Source organism: Ambystoma mexicanum, chromosome 9, assembly GCF_040938575.1.
Source record: "Ambystoma mexicanum isolate Mex_15411 chromosome 9, UKY_AmexF1_1, whole genome shotgun sequence".
NCBI classification, from domain to species: Eukaryota; Metazoa; Chordata; class Amphibia; order Caudata; family Ambystomatidae; genus Ambystoma; species Ambystoma mexicanum.
In genome coordinates, this window is record NC_090931.1 from 1,078,188,158 (window position 1) to 1,078,205,043 (window position 16,886).

The following is a 16,886-nucleotide window of genomic DNA, read 5'->3' on the forward strand; positions in this document are numbered from 1 at the left end:
TTTCCACCTGGCTACATCCCCTCGGGCATATGGGTGACACCCCCGGGAACATCTTAGACCGTTTCAATGGGGTCCCTATGCCACCCCTGCAGGATTTTAAAATTGTGTTCCATATCTGATGTGAATAGGTTCCCGTGGAATGCTATCTTGAAGATCCTAGACCATGCATCCTCCGAAAGTGTTTCCCCTGCCAAGTAATTCCAGAATGTGTGGAATCCCCTCCTCCCCTGTAAGTTGCTGTTGTTCAATATTTTATACATCTTGGACACCGTCCCCTTCCTTGATGTCGCCGTGTCCAAGAGTTTTCCAAAGGGGGTCAGCTGTCTCCTCAGGTTTTGGCCCCATGACTGATCGCAGAGGATGCCCTTCAGACTAAGGTATTCGAAGACGTAGAGAGATCCCCGCCTAAGAGCCTCCCTCATTTCCTCGTACTCGAGGAACTCTCCCTCTTTAAACATTTTCCCTGCCCATTCCATTCCCATGTCCGACCAGGATTGGGCGTTTCTGTACCCCCGGCTACCCAGCCTGAGAGGGTGGCCCGAAAGTGAGGACATCGGGGAGGGCCATAAGGTAAGTTGCGCAGTCGGGGGGGGCCCTCTTTCCATATCGCCCAGAGTACTCCCAAGGTTGGATGGGTTTTCAGCCTGCTCGGGATGTACTTGGGTGGGCTCCACAGGAGGTCACGTACTTTAAGAGGGTGGGCGTCCATATCTTCCAGGTAGGACCAGTAGGTTCCCATCCCCTGCTTCATGTGTTATAAAAGGACGTGCAATTGGGCGGCCCGATAGTAGAGAAGAAAATCTGGTAACCCAAACCCCCCCCCTCCTCCCTAGGTAGTGTCAGAGTAACCCTGCCAATCCTCGGGGTTCTCCCCTGCCATATGAACTCTCGCACTGCTTTCTTTAGATCCCTAAAGGTTTGGTCGGGGACTTTTGATGGGAGAGCTGTAAAAAGGTACAGGAGTCTCTGCTGGATATTCATTTTTACCGCCGTCATGCGACCATACCAGGACAAGATCAGTAGATAGTATAATTTTGACACAGTTGATGTGATGGTGTCAGATCTGCATCTAAGTTTCTTTACTGTGTGGATTTTGGGTGGTGGGGGGGGGTGGGCAAGGGTGGAGGGCCAAGGGGAGGGTTGGGGGAAGAGGTCACTCTTCCCGCAGATCATAATTTTAGTTTTTCCGAGGTTGAGGATGTTAGCTATCATCAAGTGGTAGATTTCTGTGAGGCATAACGCAAGGTCGGGGGAGGAGTTGGAAGTGTCCTTTCTTATCTTAAAGATGATTTGGGCATCATCTGTGTAGTTCTAGCAAGACTGGACATGTGAACGGATGAGAGCTGTGAGGGTTCTCAAGTAGATGTTAAAGAGCCGGGGTGATGGAGGCGCCCTGTGGTACTCCGTTGGTGACTGGGCGCGGGGTCAAATAGAAAGGAGGTATGTGTGTAACTTTGGATCTGTTGGTGAGGAAGGAGGATATTCACTTCAAAGCGTCATCCCTGATGCCTAGAGAATGGGTTCTGTCTGTGAGGGTGTGGTGGTCGATGGTGTCAAAGTCCACTGAGAGGTCAAGGATACGTGTGGCACAACATTCTGCATCTGAGGTTCTTTTGAGATTATCCTAGATGGAGAATAGGAAAGATTCACTTCCTCGTAGAGGTCTGAAGCCAGACTGGGTGGGGTCGAAGAGCTGGTTTGATTCAGTGACAAGGATTTTTAGGCCTTCTGAATTTCTGCCATGTAGTCTTTGATTTGTTGGGCGTAGGCAAATCTATTATGAGGTAAAGGGTCAGCCTGCTGTCTGCATTCCAGATGTGTTTTGGGATTTTGAGGGTAGGGGCGATCCATCTGGGCGATGGGCCTCATCTGTTGGAGGAGGATCTGATAGGGGTGAAAGGTCTATGAGCTTTGCGAGCCGTTGGTCAAACTGGCTGATGGGGTGCTGACTCACCTGGAGTGGGTGGGAGGGTAGGGAGGCAAGCAGGGAGTTGGCCAAGTCCGGAGTTACTTTTACGTTCCATAGTGGGAGGCAGGTGGATGGTTCTGGGTTTGTCCATGGGGATGGAGGGTCTGCTACTGAGAGTGTAGACGATGGCAGCGTGATCCATTCAGTTAAGTGGTCTGGGAGACGGGGTAGTATGGCGATCGATCAGTTCTGAAGAGCTGATGAGTCTAGGGTGTGGCCTGCAGAGTGTGTGGGGCCTGATACAAGTTGAGTGAGGTGGAGGGTTTCCAGGTTGTCCTGAATTTGTCGTGTTATGTGAGACATCGAACCAAGTGTTGAGATACCCCAGCATGGTGAGGGAGTAGTGAGGAACCATTATGGCTGCAAAGTCGTTGCTGAGAGATTCAGCAAAATTTCTATTGTAGCCATTCGCTCTGTATAAGTAAAAAGCTGTGAATAAGAGTGGGGGTGATAAATTTCACTAGGCGAGATTTGCATTCTGTGTCACAGGCTTGTTCCTCAGTCTGAAATGGTGAGGCAGGGGGTTGTAGAGGATGGCAATTCCACATGCCCTGCTGGTTTTGTTGTGCATGATAAGGGTGTAGCCCGGGGCAAAGGCCTTGTGTGCAATGGGTCGGAGGTCCTGGGAAAGCCAGGTTTCTGTGATGAAAAGGATGTTGGTGCCTTTAGAGGATATAAAGTCATAGATGTCGATTTTTGTTGACCAATTTGGCATTGATCAAAATGCATGGTAATTTGATGGTAAAATGGGTGATTGCTGTGAGGGGGGGATTGTGGGGGTCTATGTGGACAGTGGTGGCTGGCCACAGGTAGGGGGTGCGGAGTTGGGTTGGATGAGGGGTGGGTGAGGGTTAGAGCGGACATCCCCTCTGGGGGGGTGGGGGGCATGGTGTGAAGGGTACGAGGGCCTGGTGAGGCAGGGTGGCAGTTGCTGGGAGGAGAGAGTTTACTATGGGTGAGTCTGTTGTCTCCCACTCTAGAACTCCCTGCCCCTGCCCTTGAGGCTCATGGACGATTATCTTAGGTTTTGTAAAGCTCTAAAGACTCTCCTTTATCCTCGGTGGTCGAGCTGCCGTTGTTTACATTTTTGCAGTTTCCCGACCTAGTGGGGTTATTCTACTTAGAACGCCAAGATAGTTGAACTATACTAAGTGGTGCTAACATAACATCTGTTTTGTGGAGTGGGGAGGGATGAATGGTGTATTGTCGGTGTGTGTGAGAAGAGGGCTCGTGAGGGGATGGTCCTCGGGGAGTTTGGTGTGGCGGTGGAAGGTGGAGTAGGTGCGTGAGGGGGTAGCTTTGTGGAGTCCCTATTCCGAGTTGTTGAGAGGGGTGTGGAAGTTGGGAAAGGGAGGAGGGAGGTAAGAGGTGCAGGCAGCCACTGCTGTAGTTGTGGAGAATTAATGATGTAAGGGAGGGTTCAGGAGGGTGTCTTCTATGGTCGGATACAGGGGTCATTGTGCTGACTTCCAGGAGAGCAGTCCTGGGAATGTCTGGAGTCCGTGCTCTGAGTGTTGTAAGTTAGGCTGAAGAACAACTTCACTGGGTTGGGTGAGTTTGGAGAGACTGTGGGGGGGGGGGGGGGGGGGGTGGGTCATGGGTCTGGAGGAGAGATTGGGTGAGATGTGCACAGATGAAATGGCCATGCAGTGTGGTGTCTGTCTTTTAAGGGATTCTTCAGAGCCAGTGGGGGGGTGGTGTCTGTCTGTCTGTCGGCGGGCTGCTGAATGAGGGGCAATTGCTAGGGTAGCCCAGGCTGTGTTTAGGGATGCAATGGGAGGGACGTGGATGAAATGATGGGGAGAGAGAAGGAGAAAGGTTGTCGGAAGTGGCAGAGCGGCATAGCAGTGGGGAGGGTGTCCCGGAGGCATGCAGGTGGCATGGGAGGGCCTGGTGGGATACCTGTGTGGGAGAGCGGCATAGCAGTGATGGTCTGGGAAGGCTGGGCAGGGTGATGTTCTCCCCGACGGGACCGGATGCAGAGGAGTGTAGGGGTGGGGTCTGGGTGAGGGGGGTGGGCAGGTTTCTGGTTCACCACGGTGTCCCTCTAAAACTTTGGAGCTGCTTGGCTTGACTGAAGATGAGCTGCCTCCGCTCTGAGGGTGGGGCGAGTGAGGGGAGGCAAAGGGGCCCACTAGCCGCCTTAGTTAGGTGTGACATCTGCGCTATCTGTGGGATAGTGTAGTGATTTATTATGTGGTCCACTGTGTATGCTCACGTGCGTATGAGCAGAAGGGCAGTAGTGAGGGTTGAGAGAAGCAGCACCTAATTCCTATGGAGAAAAAGCAGGCCTACGGCACTAACCCCATAAGAGAGGCAGGTAGTAGCACTGAGCAGTCATTTGGTTAAAAGTGACGGACCTGCTATATTAAACACTAGCTGGATTCAGGATTACAGACCTGTCACTATCCCTGTAGGTAAAGGATGCGGGGTTGTGGGGCAGAACAGTAGCTAGGTTCAAAGTACAATTGACATCTATAAATTGCAGAACTACAGCACTATCCCTGTGGGAAAAGAAACAGGGTGGTGGTGGTGTAAATCGGGAGCTAGATTCAAGATTACAAGCCTACAGCAGTACTAAGGGTACAAAGAATTGGTCATCCCTTATTGGAGTGTTGCAGCAGATATAAGCTCTGCATTGGCTGGGGCTCCCAGTGCAAGTGATGGAGGTGTCCTTTGCCTGAACCCTAAGCCAGCTGCTCGGGCATGGCTGCCCTGGGTGACTGCAAGTCAACGCGAAGCAAGGTCAACTGACCCGCTTCCGTGACCCAATCACGGTGGAGGAGGGTGGGCAGTGGGAGAAGAGGAAACCCCGGAAGCCACCGCTGCAGCGTTCAGTTAAATAATAAATGGCCCGTGCGGGAGAGAAGTCCCTCACAACTTACCAAGTTGTTCCAGCCAGCGTAGAGCCCCTACAGGGAGCGTGGTCCGAGTATGAACACAGTTTGCACTTGGAGTTGGTTTCTTGTTGGATTCTTTATGGTGCACTTTTAGGCCTGGTCTGGGACGACTGATTGATATATGTCTGGCCTGCTTATTTTTCGTCCAGTTTTCTTATGAAAAACCTAGGTTTTGAGGAATTTTCTAAAGACTCTGTGGTTCGTTGCTTGTGTACTGTTACCTTGGGATTGAGTTATAGAGCTTGGTGGATAGATGTGAGGAGGATCCTCTGACATTTCTGGTGGAAACGTGGTACTGGTACTAAGGCTATGTTTCTAGATTGAAGCTCATTGGTCGATTTGTAGCGGATGAAAGTAATTTTGGTCAATTCAGGGCCCCTCGATGGAAAGCAGGTTTGCAATACATGATTTGTTTTAATGTATCCTGTGTTTAACCGGGAGCTTTTAGAATGTGGAGGGCTGTGTGATGTTTGTCTTTGAAATTCTAGGAGCAGCCTAGCTGCAGCATTTTGCGCTCTCTTATTAGTATGCCTGGTAACTATTCTGTGAGGCCCAGGTAGAGGTTGATGAGTACCACTAAGATGACTGCAATGGTTCTGTGCTGGCATAATGTAACCTACAGTTTTGACTTGGAACATGCAACTTCTTACAACGGCTTTTACCTGGGATTGAAGTCTAAGGTCATTATCCAAAAGATCTTTGATGGTTGCAGTAGGCCCCTGGCAGTTCCCCTTTCTGCCTGAGGATTAATGCTTGGGTTGGTTGTGGCGACTCAAATCATCATTTCAGTTTTGGGTTGTATAAAGTTTGGGTCAGTTTGTCGTCATCCCAAAGTCTACTTTTGCAAGACAGATGCCAATGTCTGGTTAGTGTGCTTATCTGTAAGTTTGCAGTTGATTTGGTTATAGTCTGCATAGTTGAAGCGGGTGATGAACAGGTTATTAATAAGTTCCAATAGTATGAAGGGTTCCTGTTGATCGCCAATAGCTGCCGATGAAAAAAGACCCTTCTGAGCCCCTTGATTCTGATGCACTGGCCAGGCTCATCACCCGCTCTAGTGATGTTTCACCCAGCTGTAGCAATTTACCCCTATTGGATTACGAATGTGAATCTTTGATCCAAAATAGCCACCTTTTTTATTATTTTCTACTTTTTAATCTGGGAAAATTGCACGCCGATTTTATTATGTTTATAAAACTGCACCCTCTTTTGACTGAAGAGCGGTTTTCTTCAGATCACTGTTGGGGTTAAATAGTTGCTTAGTAGAGAGCAGCTTTTCCAGGAATATGTATGCCACAGCAAGAAGGGCTTGCACTGGAAGAGCACATTGCTGAAATCTTAAGGATATCATCCTACCCCCTCACCAAACTACAGAGTGAACACAAAATTCTTAATCCTATTGTAAAGACACCTTTCTCAGGGACTCTCTCTTTCCTGCTGTCCTCCATTTGCACTTCATTTCTATTCATAGTGGCAGCCTATATTGAACATGTTGTTGGACAAAAAACGAAGGCTACGTATACACGGCAACATTTTTGTAAGCCGATTTCAGTATGTTTGAGGCCTTTGGATGTGCAGAGGATTCTCGAAGACTTGCGTTAATGACATTATGCTTGGGGTAAGTTTCCCCATCGCTGAGCCGTGCGTGTGCGTGTGCGCTCTCGCTCGCTCTTGGTGCTGCAGTAGATGAGATCACGTGTTGGATGTTTATTCTCGCCAAGGCCTGTTCTCGCAGCTTCACTGCACGTCCAGTGTCACTTTGATCTCTTTGACGAGCTGCTGTTTGGGGCCTCCTGCTCGGTTCTGCTGTATGCTTTCGCCTCCTTGAGATGGCTGCGTCCATTCGCCACATGTTTGCTCGTCTCTTTAGTGATGGGTCGACTATGTCGGCCCTTCAGGTTGGTCTTGCCACTGGTATCCCTTTAATTGAATGGGGTGTTGGTCTCAGCGGGTGGCCTCTGCCGGGGCCTAGACCCGCATAATTAGATGTTTGTCCGGCGCAAGCTGCCAAATCCTGAGCGCGCCGCATTTGCATGTCGTTGATGGAAAGGAAGCTGCTTTATGACACCGCCTCGGCATGTATTTAGTGTACCATTCTGAAATCGAACGGAAAATGGATGGTTTTCATTCCAGGCGGCCCTCCCCACCAACCCCTTTGCAGGGGAGGCTTCTTGTGATGCGGTGGCGAGAGTCCGCGGTTTACATCCCAGGCCTGCCAAGGTCGGCCAACACTAGTACAACGCAAGTACGGACGTGATTTAAAGGTTGTTGCGCTAAAGATGAACTGGGGGCCTTTAAACAGCGGCTGCACAAAAAGAACCCATGTGTGCCAGTCCTTCGATACCTCTATTATTAACCAGTGGTGGAAGAGGAAAAACGGAACTTGTGCACTCTGGCTGCATCCAAAAAGGAGGAAGTGGGCTGGTGGGAGGAGTTGAGGGAGAGGTGCGAGTGGGGCAGGGCTAGGCTAGGAGGGGCCAGACGGAGCTTGCCCATTGGTGTGGAATCTACAACGGCTCTTGTTGCTTTGTGGCTAGACTAGACGCTGTCCGGAATAATATTGGGGGGGGGAGGTGGTAGGTGCAGGGAACAGGGGAGAAAAACAACAATAATGGTCCTACTCGGCCTTGCGACATTCGGATCGTGCAAGTGCAGTAACAAGAGGTGCAGGGGGTGGGGCAGATAGGCAAAGGGATGGGGAAGTGGAGGGGGCCTCAGGGGCTGGGTAAGTGCCAAGGGAAGCAGGGGGGAGTAGTCACTATTGTGAGGACCGGGCTGGACCAGGCTCCGTAAGCGAGACAGGGAAGGATGCCCGAGGGCAAGTGCAGATAGTGGTGCAGGGAAACACTGGTTGATGCAGGACAATGGCCGAAGTAAGAACCATATGGACACAGGCAACCAGTTGCTACGCAGGCAGAGATTACCATGGGAAGGGGAGAGGGAAGGAGGAGAAAAGGAAGGTCTTGAGAAGATTCCGGAACTTGAAGAGAACCGGCTCAAGTCCGAGAGGGGCAGGGAGGCCGTTCCAGAGGGAGGCACCTGCCGAAGAAAGAGATCTACCCCCACTCTCTGCTTAGAGAAGCATCTGATATGCAGAGAGTTGGAGCTTGAGGAATGAAGGACTCTAGCAGGGAGGTATTTAGGGAGAGGAAGTTGGATGTAGTGAGATCACCAGCTCCAGAATGCCTTGCGTATGATGCAGAGGGTCTTGAACTTGATGCTTACAGCAACTGGGAGCCAGTGGAGAGATTTTAGGGCTGGAGAGATGCGGCCCCTGGGTTTGAGGCCAAGGATAAGTCTTGCAGTCCTACTCTGGATTAGTTGAAGAGGGCTGAGGGAGGAAATGGGCAGATTGAGGAAGAGGCTGTTGCAGTAGTCCAGCCTGGAGAGAACCAGAGCTCTGGAGACAGCGAGCTTCTGGGGGATGGTGAGGAAAGGGAGATTTCCTCTGTGGATGTGAAGCTGAAAGTGGGACTTTTTGGCGAGGTCAGCGATATAAGGCAAGAAGGAGAGAGGAGTCAAAGATGACACCCATATTTTCTGCCTCACATGAGGGTGAAGGGAGGGGCCCAAGGAGGGTGACCAGAGAGTAGGAGAGTAGGAGGGAAGGATGGGACAGGAGTCCCCATGAGAAGGATCTCAATCTTACTGGCTTTAAGGCAGAGATCATTAGCCGTGCATCTTGTCTGAATAGCAGTCAGTCAGGAATGAGAGGAGAAGAGGAGGGAAGCTTGGAGAGCTGTGTCACTAAGCCCTCCTTAACCAGTCTATACCAGCACCCCTGTCCCCTCCCCCCCAAACTAGCACTGCCCTTCCCTGACTAGCCTGGTAGGTTGGGCATTCCTTCCAAGTCTGGTCTGCCCCATACATCCACTGGCACTTGACCTCTGGGCACCCTCCAGCACTTGCTTAGCCCCTTCGCCTTTCTTCCTCTCCCCTCTGCCTTTTTTTACCCCCTCCGACTCCCCATGCACCCCCGCACTTCTTGTTACGGCACTTTGCACGATCTGAATGTCAGATGGCCTAGTAGGACCATTGTAGTTCATCTCCCATGTTCCCATCCCTCCCCCCCTTTTTCTGTCTTGTTTTGCCTGCAAACACCATTTTGCTGTATAGTGCGCCTTATAAATATTACATAAAAAAAATAAAGCTCAATACACTTTGTAGTTGCCTGTAGTCATCCTAGCTGGTCGCTTCAGTTGAATACAAGCACTGCAAAGACAATGAAAGCAAGACTCCTCCTGAAGGGCTGCTTGGTTGGGTGGGCTGCGGGTGGCAATGGCAGGAGGAGTGGGTGTTGGCAGCAGGGAAACAGCTGCGGCGGCCCGCTTCTGGTTCTAGGAGGTATGGGGCGGTCTCACCAACCAGCAGTCCCCTGGGTGCCTCAGCACGACCATGACAAACAGCGGTTCAGCATGACAGGGGTGTCCTGGGAGGGACCTGCCTCTTTTTACATGGTCTTTGGAGGAATGGGGGTGGGGGGGGGTTTAGAAGTGTATCTGTGGCGGGAAGGGTTGCCATTAAAAGAGCTACCTGAGGAGGGGAGGCTGATTGCATATTTGGCTTGGGAGAAAAAGGTGCATCGAGAACTAGTGCCACTTACACCTTTGCTATTAATCCTTCACATTTAGGGAAGTAAAAATCCCAGAAGTCCTTCTAATCATGAAACACACCAAACCATTGTTATGTAAAGGAGACATTTGCCCAGCCAACCTAATCAAAGATTGTGCCACAGCCTTGGCCCCTTTTGTCACCACCTTCAAGGCCTACTTCGCCACCAGCGCCCTCCCGATCACCCTTAAGGAAGCTTGACCCTGACTCCCCAAACAACTACAGTCCTATTACAGTGCCATTCCTGTTGAAAAGTCTGGATATGGCTGCATATCTACAGATTCAGTCTTACCTGGAAGCACACAACATCCTTGGCAAAAGGCAATCGGGCTTCCACCCCCACCACGGCACCGAGTCAGCCCTACTTGACATCAAGAACCAACTACTTGAAGCCATGGACAAAGGCAAGACTTCACTCCTACTCTTAGATCTCTCGGCGGCCTTTGACTTTGTTGACCACAAGATCCTGTGCAAACACCACCTGGATCACCTCCTTCCTGGATGGTCGAGCTATGAGAGTCTTCTCGGGCCAGGCATCTGCCTGCCATCACCCATTGGTTGTGGAGTACTGCAAGGCTCATGTACCTCCCCTACGTTCTATAGTCTATTCACCCTCCCCCTATTCAGCGACCTAGAAGATTTTGGCATAGCCTTTACAAACTATGCCGATGACACACAAATTATCCTCCATCAGGCAACTATGAGCAAGACCCCAACACTCTCCAAGACACACATGCGTGCATCCAGGCTTGGAGGGTGGCCAATGGCCTATGTCTAAATGGGGGAAAAAACTGAAATACTACTGGTAGGCCCCAAAGAAGCCCTAAAAAGACTGGATGACAAATATAACTCCTTAAGCATTGAAGACGCTGTCATCACAACCTTGGCTGCAATGAAAACCCTTGGCCTCTACCTGGACTCCACCTTATCAATGGATAGGCAAGTCAGCGCCATTTCATCATCAGCAGCACTCACCTCAAAAATCATAAAAGCTGTGAAACCCTACCTATCACCAAAGAACAGCCTCAACATTGCCAGAGCCACAATTGGCTCAAAATTGGACTATTGCAATATCCTCCTCCTTGGCACTAACAAAAACATCAACAGAATGCAAATTGCACAAAACAATGCTCTTAGAGCTGCACTCTGCATCCCCACGAGAGAACACATCTCCCAAGCAAGAATAGATGCCCACTGGCTCCCGGTCAAAGAGCGCATAACATTCAAAGCCCTCACAATCACACACAGATGCCTTGCCCAGACCTCCCCAGCTTACCTAGTAGAAAGAATACACCAGGTGCCAACCCACAGACCAAAACGTGACAAATACTCACACCAACTCTCAGTCCCAGCATTGCTGGCGGACCCAGCTTTGAAGTACTAGCCCCTGAAGCCTGGAACTCGCTTCCGCACAGTTTAAGAAACGAAGAATCCCTCACTATGTTCAGAAAAGTACACAAAGCTGTTCAACTAAACTGTTACCATTATGCACTGCCTCCAAAATTGTTCCTCTGTAACCTCGAAACACCCCTCGACAATGTCATCTATGTCTGTATTTGCCTTTGTAACCAATGTAATACCATGCACTAAGGGAATATTCTTTAACAGCGTCACAGTGCCTCCGGGTTGCTGGGTGCTTTATAAATCCAAATAAATAAATAAATAATAAATAAATTAGCTTTGAAAATACAATCGTTTTTTAAATGTTCTGAAACGTGGCATCCTTATTTTCTTGGGTTACTTGACTGCTGCAAATGTTCTTCGTCTGACTTGCCTGACACAATAGGATATCCCAGGCAGTGAATCAAGGATTGTTCCATTAAAAACAAGCTTAAAACAAACCCCTTTTGGGGAGACCCTTGTTCAAAATGATCGATCGCTACCGCCCCTGGCTGTTGTTATCCTTTTTGAATTTTAAAATACGTTAGTTCTTCTGGAACTTTGTGACCCTTTCTTTAAATAGCAACGCTAGTTTATTTGGATTGTTCATGCAAACTGTGATTTGAACGGATTGCTAGATTTTCTAAACTTCTTTGCACAGTCAAGTTTGGGTCAGTTTTGTTCAGTGACCTGTATTTAACCAGTGACAGTGGAAAGAATGATAACACCCAGACCAGACGTCCCGGTAATGGACCGCCTGTCCCGAGAGGTTTTTTTTAAACCTTGGAAAACCCTGTCCTGGTTTTGGGGAAAGGGCGACAGTCCCGGTGTTTAAATAAACATTTAGATTTTCAGAATTGGCATCTGAGGATGCGCTTGAACGCCCAACCTTCCAGATACCAGCTGTTTGTATTAACTGCTTGTGCCACAGAGACTGGCTGAGAAGCAAGTACATAGCAAGGCATGTAAAGTCAAACAGAGCAACAGCTGCTTTATTTACTTGCTTTTAAAAAAAATACTTTAATGTGTTATAGTTGAGATGCTCAACTTTTCACACTAAATAACAATCAAGTTCATTTTACATGCATCATTAAAATACATGATTCAATCAGTATTACTTACATTGGTACCCGGCGTGGTGAATCCACGGGATACACTTAATGTGAAATGGTACGTTTCCGAGCCATACCACAGTGTAATCCCGTGGTTGCACTTGCGGGCATCGCGCGCCAGGTACACTGTTAAACCTACCTTTACACGCAGCCATTCCCCCGACTACAGCTTTCACACGTACAATGCATTTTGCATGTGTAATAAGCAAATCTGTGAAATATTCATTACTGCAGTTCACATACTACCTTACACGTGCAGGATACATTGCACGTTTTAAAAACATTCCTCCCATTCAAGCGACTGCTTTTTGAAACGGTAAAAGAAATGCTGCTTGAAAAGGTTTCGCCTCAACATTAGTATCACGCGGCTACAAACCCCAGAATACTAATGGCAATAACCGCCTTGGTGGCGAGCATTACAGCCTAAAGATAATGCCCTCGGGGCCACCGTTAAGGCCCTCGCCTCGCTCAGGCCTGTAACTTTGGGCCCCGAGGGCATTCATTACCTTAGGCGTTAATGGCCCGTCGGCTTGGCATTGCTTATTTACGTGCTTTTATCAACAGTAAAAACCACAAAATGTGTCTGCACATACTGTGGGATGGGGGGGGGGAACATGGGACAGAGGGGTCAGAAGGGAGCGGTGAGTGGGTTAGTCTTTCTTTTATGTTGGCCGTCCAGGTTCTTTGTTTTGAAAATCAAGAAACCCTAAATCAGGGCCATCTGCAGGAAGTATGTGGTTAAATTGGCCTCTACTCATCGAAGAAACTGCACAGAAAAAATAGCAATTTGCCAGGCTGTCAGTAAATAAAGCAACACCCGAAAAGTAACCCAGGAGAGGGGAGATTTATCCATTTACGTGTTGGCAAAGCACGCTTTAACCCCACCCTGCAGCAAAATATTATTTGCGTTGCAATGTCCCAGAATTAAACATGCCACACTGGCTGTTCAGCACAAGTTCATATGGGCTAACGGCTAGTGGGTAACTTTCTGGTCGCAGAACCGAACAATCTGTGTTAGACTTGTAAATGACCCTGGCGAAGACAACCTACTAAACGAACCATTAATATACATTGACGGTAGCAATCTATTTTTTTTCAAGACTCCCTGCTTTCAAACACACACACAAGGGGACGTCGTTCGCCCGCTGGAAAAAAGTGGGCAAAAGCCAAATACCAGCGAATACACCTTAGTTTAGTACGAACACGTTTTCTTGTTAGAACAATGTAATACAACCGTATGCCCGCTAGATGGCGACCAAAGCACGGTAGATAGTTGTGTGCTGCTCTAAATTGCTTTTCTTTTCACGCATTTTCTTTGAAACCCTTAAAGAACTACTGGAATCGTTCCGTTTTGAATCACTGCAATCACCTAATTAAAACTGGACATTTTCTCCGCTTAAATGGCCCATTATGGATATCTTTTCGCTTGGCTACATGCAGACCAGGCGCAGTCTGTCTTTTATTTGAGGTTGGTTTATGGTGCTCTGGTGCTCTAGTGCTCGGGCGGGCGTGCCTGATTCTGCACACGGTAAATTGAATGGGACTGTCTGTGGCATCCCGGTTTGTACAGTCATACCCAAAGAAAATGCTATGCCGGTCCGTTTTGTAGGCTGAAGGTATTTTCATGATGTATTTGACGTTGATTTTGTATAGAAGAGTTAAGTTCCAAACATTTCATAGAGATGGGCGGTTTTCTTCGCGGCCTCCAACCACGCGCGGCAGAGGCATCTTTTGGTGCCAGGAGTGGACGGGGGAAACCCAAAGGGCACCTTTGTCATAAATAAGAGGTGCGCTCACCTCACCCCCCCCTTATTAGCATGTTCAGCCAGAAGTATTGAGGGAGCCCGAACAAGCATCAATAAGGTGGTTTGAGGAGGTAGTGGGCGGGGGCTTTGAGTCCCTCAAGATTTTTTTTTAAACAATGGCAAAAAATGTTTCTTAAACACAATGTGTATGAAAACCTGGGCAAAAGGTCAATTTACCATCTATTATGTGTGCTAACACATGAAAGAATTGTAATAGATGGATGCCATGTTGACCAACAGTACGCAGAAGCACTGAATGCACAACATTTTCATGATGCCTCTAGCCACAATATATGCCAGCACTGCCACTGTAAAGCACATGTTCTTTATGCCTCAGTCCACAATACATGCCAGCATGACCCAATAGTGCACTTTCATTATGGTGTCCACAATACATGGCAGCACTGCAACCATGAAGAAAATGTTCTTTATGCAAACTATGCCAGTATTGCTCAGTAAACACCTTTTCATGCTGCCTTTGTCCAAATATGTCACCTTAAATTTGTATAGTGCCGAACTGCCTTAGTCATGGCCTCAAAGCACTACAGGGGTTCTGGGAGTTTAGCAGACCATAGTGTAAACCTACTTGATGAAGAGTACATTGCAAAAGAAGGCAGTTGAATGACACTGTACATTTAATACTGCATGCAAAGGACCATACTTGGCAGCAATGTCTAGTAATGTTATATTTAGCAGTTTTATGTTATGTACGGTTGATGTGTTATTTGCCAAGTCCGTGAATGTGTTTGCTGGCATGGATTGAATGAAGTGTGGGACACCGCCAACTAATATGGTGACGCAGCACAAAAAGGAGAGGGAGGAATGTGTGTAGCCTCCGCTATCTCTTGAGCAACTGATTGCCGTTGAGAGCTTTGGAATAGTTTTCATGCACACTTGCAGGAACATTTGGTAACCATGACTTTCACATTTGTTGAATTTAACATGTTTAAATGGTATTTTATGTGCTTGCATACTTGGAAGACTCAACACCTGTCACAGAATTGAAGGAAAAATGTATGACGTTTGTAACATAAGGCTTGCTATGTTAAAATGACCTTTGCACAGAGCCCAACAACCACCGCCAAGGCCAAAGCACCCCAGGCCACCCAGTAGTTCGGCAGACCGTAGTCTGAACATAGATAATACACATCACATCACGCCGCAGGAGTACTCCACATACATGAAACATTTACAACAGCTTGCAACCGGCATCCCGGATAAGTGCACGATACATTTACTGTTAGAATTCACCACGAGCCAACCCACGCTTAGTGAGTGGAGGTGTCCAGATGTTTAGATGTTGTGGGAACTGCCTAATCTAGAGTTGCTTTCTAAAGGCTAATGGGGAGCAATTCAAGACTAGTGCCAGTAGGATTACCCCACTGTGTAGGCAATGTGGGGGCGGGGGGGGGGAGGCTCCAGAAGGTTCCGATGTATAAACTAGCGTCTTGCATTCTGTGCTTAATACATTAGTGTGTGCCCCAAACACGGCCGTGTGTTTGGTGAAGAGGTTGAACAATGTGTGCTTGGCATGATGTCAATAAAGGGTTACACAGCTCTTCTATTGTAGTTTTCTGCAGTAAGGCGTTTAGAATCTTTGAAAGTGCACCTGTTACAAAGGTGTAAAATTCGCGGGAGCCGGAGAGCAAACAAATGTGTGTGTGAAAAGAAGTCTGAACTGATCCCACTGCACGCGCGCTTCACATTCTGCTGCACTGGGAAGTGCACACTGACTCATGGCGGGGGGGGGGGGGGGGGGCAGATGAAGATGGGAACAGCAGGTTTCTGCTTTTCATTGTGTGCTGCTATGCCCTGAGCTTGTGTGGCAGGTAGCAACGAATGGAGGAAGGCCTTTCAAGTTGCATTACACCATGTGTGAGAAGGTGGGTGACTTAAACGTACTGCCAAAATGACAACATCCGGAAGCCATTGGTTGTGTGTTCATAAAGCACCTTTTTTATTGCCCCCAGACACTTTAATTCTCATCAGCAAATGAAGCGAAAGGCTCGATCCTTTGCTGTACCTTCCTGATGGATACCCGGGTCATCTTTGCCATCTTTGCAATGTGCATACACTCCGATGCCAACTGATCCATGGCCCAGCGATTCAGTAGTTGGGGAGACGTATGCTGAGAGGGATAGAAGCATGAGGAGTAGCAGCTTCAATATGCCAGTGAATCACTGTCTAAAAGAGGGCTCTGTATGTGAATTGCTTTCGGCCCTCTTCCGTTCTGCCCGTAGAATTATGTATTCTATAGAGTACGCCGAGAGGTTCCTCCAGTCTAACGTAATAGATACAGTAGTCCAATTATGCGCAGACAGCTGGCAGTCTAATATTTTAAATGCATTGCTTCGAAAAAATAGACTGGAACCACTGAATGACTTGTATAGAAAACGATAGTTCGGATCACCCAAATACCCAAATGATTTAATCTTTAAAAACTCCAGACTAAGACTGTTTTGGGCGGTTTGTGGTCAAACTGCATGGGGGCGAAGGTAGGACTGTCATGATGCCACATGTGAATTTTGAAGCCACACAAACGAGTTCAATCTCTCTCCCTGCCCCCTCCCTCTCTCTCTCTCTCTCTCTCCGCCCCCCTCTCTCTCTGCCTCTCTCTCTCTCTCTATCTTCCTCTCTTCCTCTCCCCGCCCCATATCTATCTCTCTCTCTCTCTCTCCCTCTCTCTCCCCCTCTCTCTCTCTCTCTCTCTCTCTCTCTTTCTCTCTCTCTCTCTCCCCCTCTCTGCGCCCCCATCTTTCCCCCAGGCCACGGGTCGGAGAAAGGGGGCAAGGAAGCAGGAGTGAGCTTAAAAAATGCCAGGCAGGCTGCACCTAAGCCCCAGACATTGTGTTACTTCATTGCCTTAAATCGGCATGTGCGCACGTCTGGGGTGTGCACCGCAGGATGCACCATCACCGGTGGATAGATAGCACTCAGTGTGGTACAGGAGTGATGAAGGCCCGAGTCACCCTGAAGGCAGTATTTAACCCATGACATGCTCACCTTGGGAACAGGACGATGCAGTGTATATCGCGCGTCACCTATCCTCTGCGATCCCTTAGGACGTCCAAGTAATACACCAGTGGATTCATGTACACCTTGTCCAAGG

The 16,886-nt window shown here is 48.6% G+C and overlaps 1 protein-coding gene across 3 annotated transcripts in view; it reads left to right on the forward strand.

The window, feature by feature from the left end:
- Nucleotides 1-16,886, forward strand: part of ACVR1 (activin A receptor type 1) — a 903,677-nt gene that overhangs the window by 705,530 nt on the left and 181,261 nt on the right. The gene's annotated exons all lie outside the window — the stretch shown is intronic.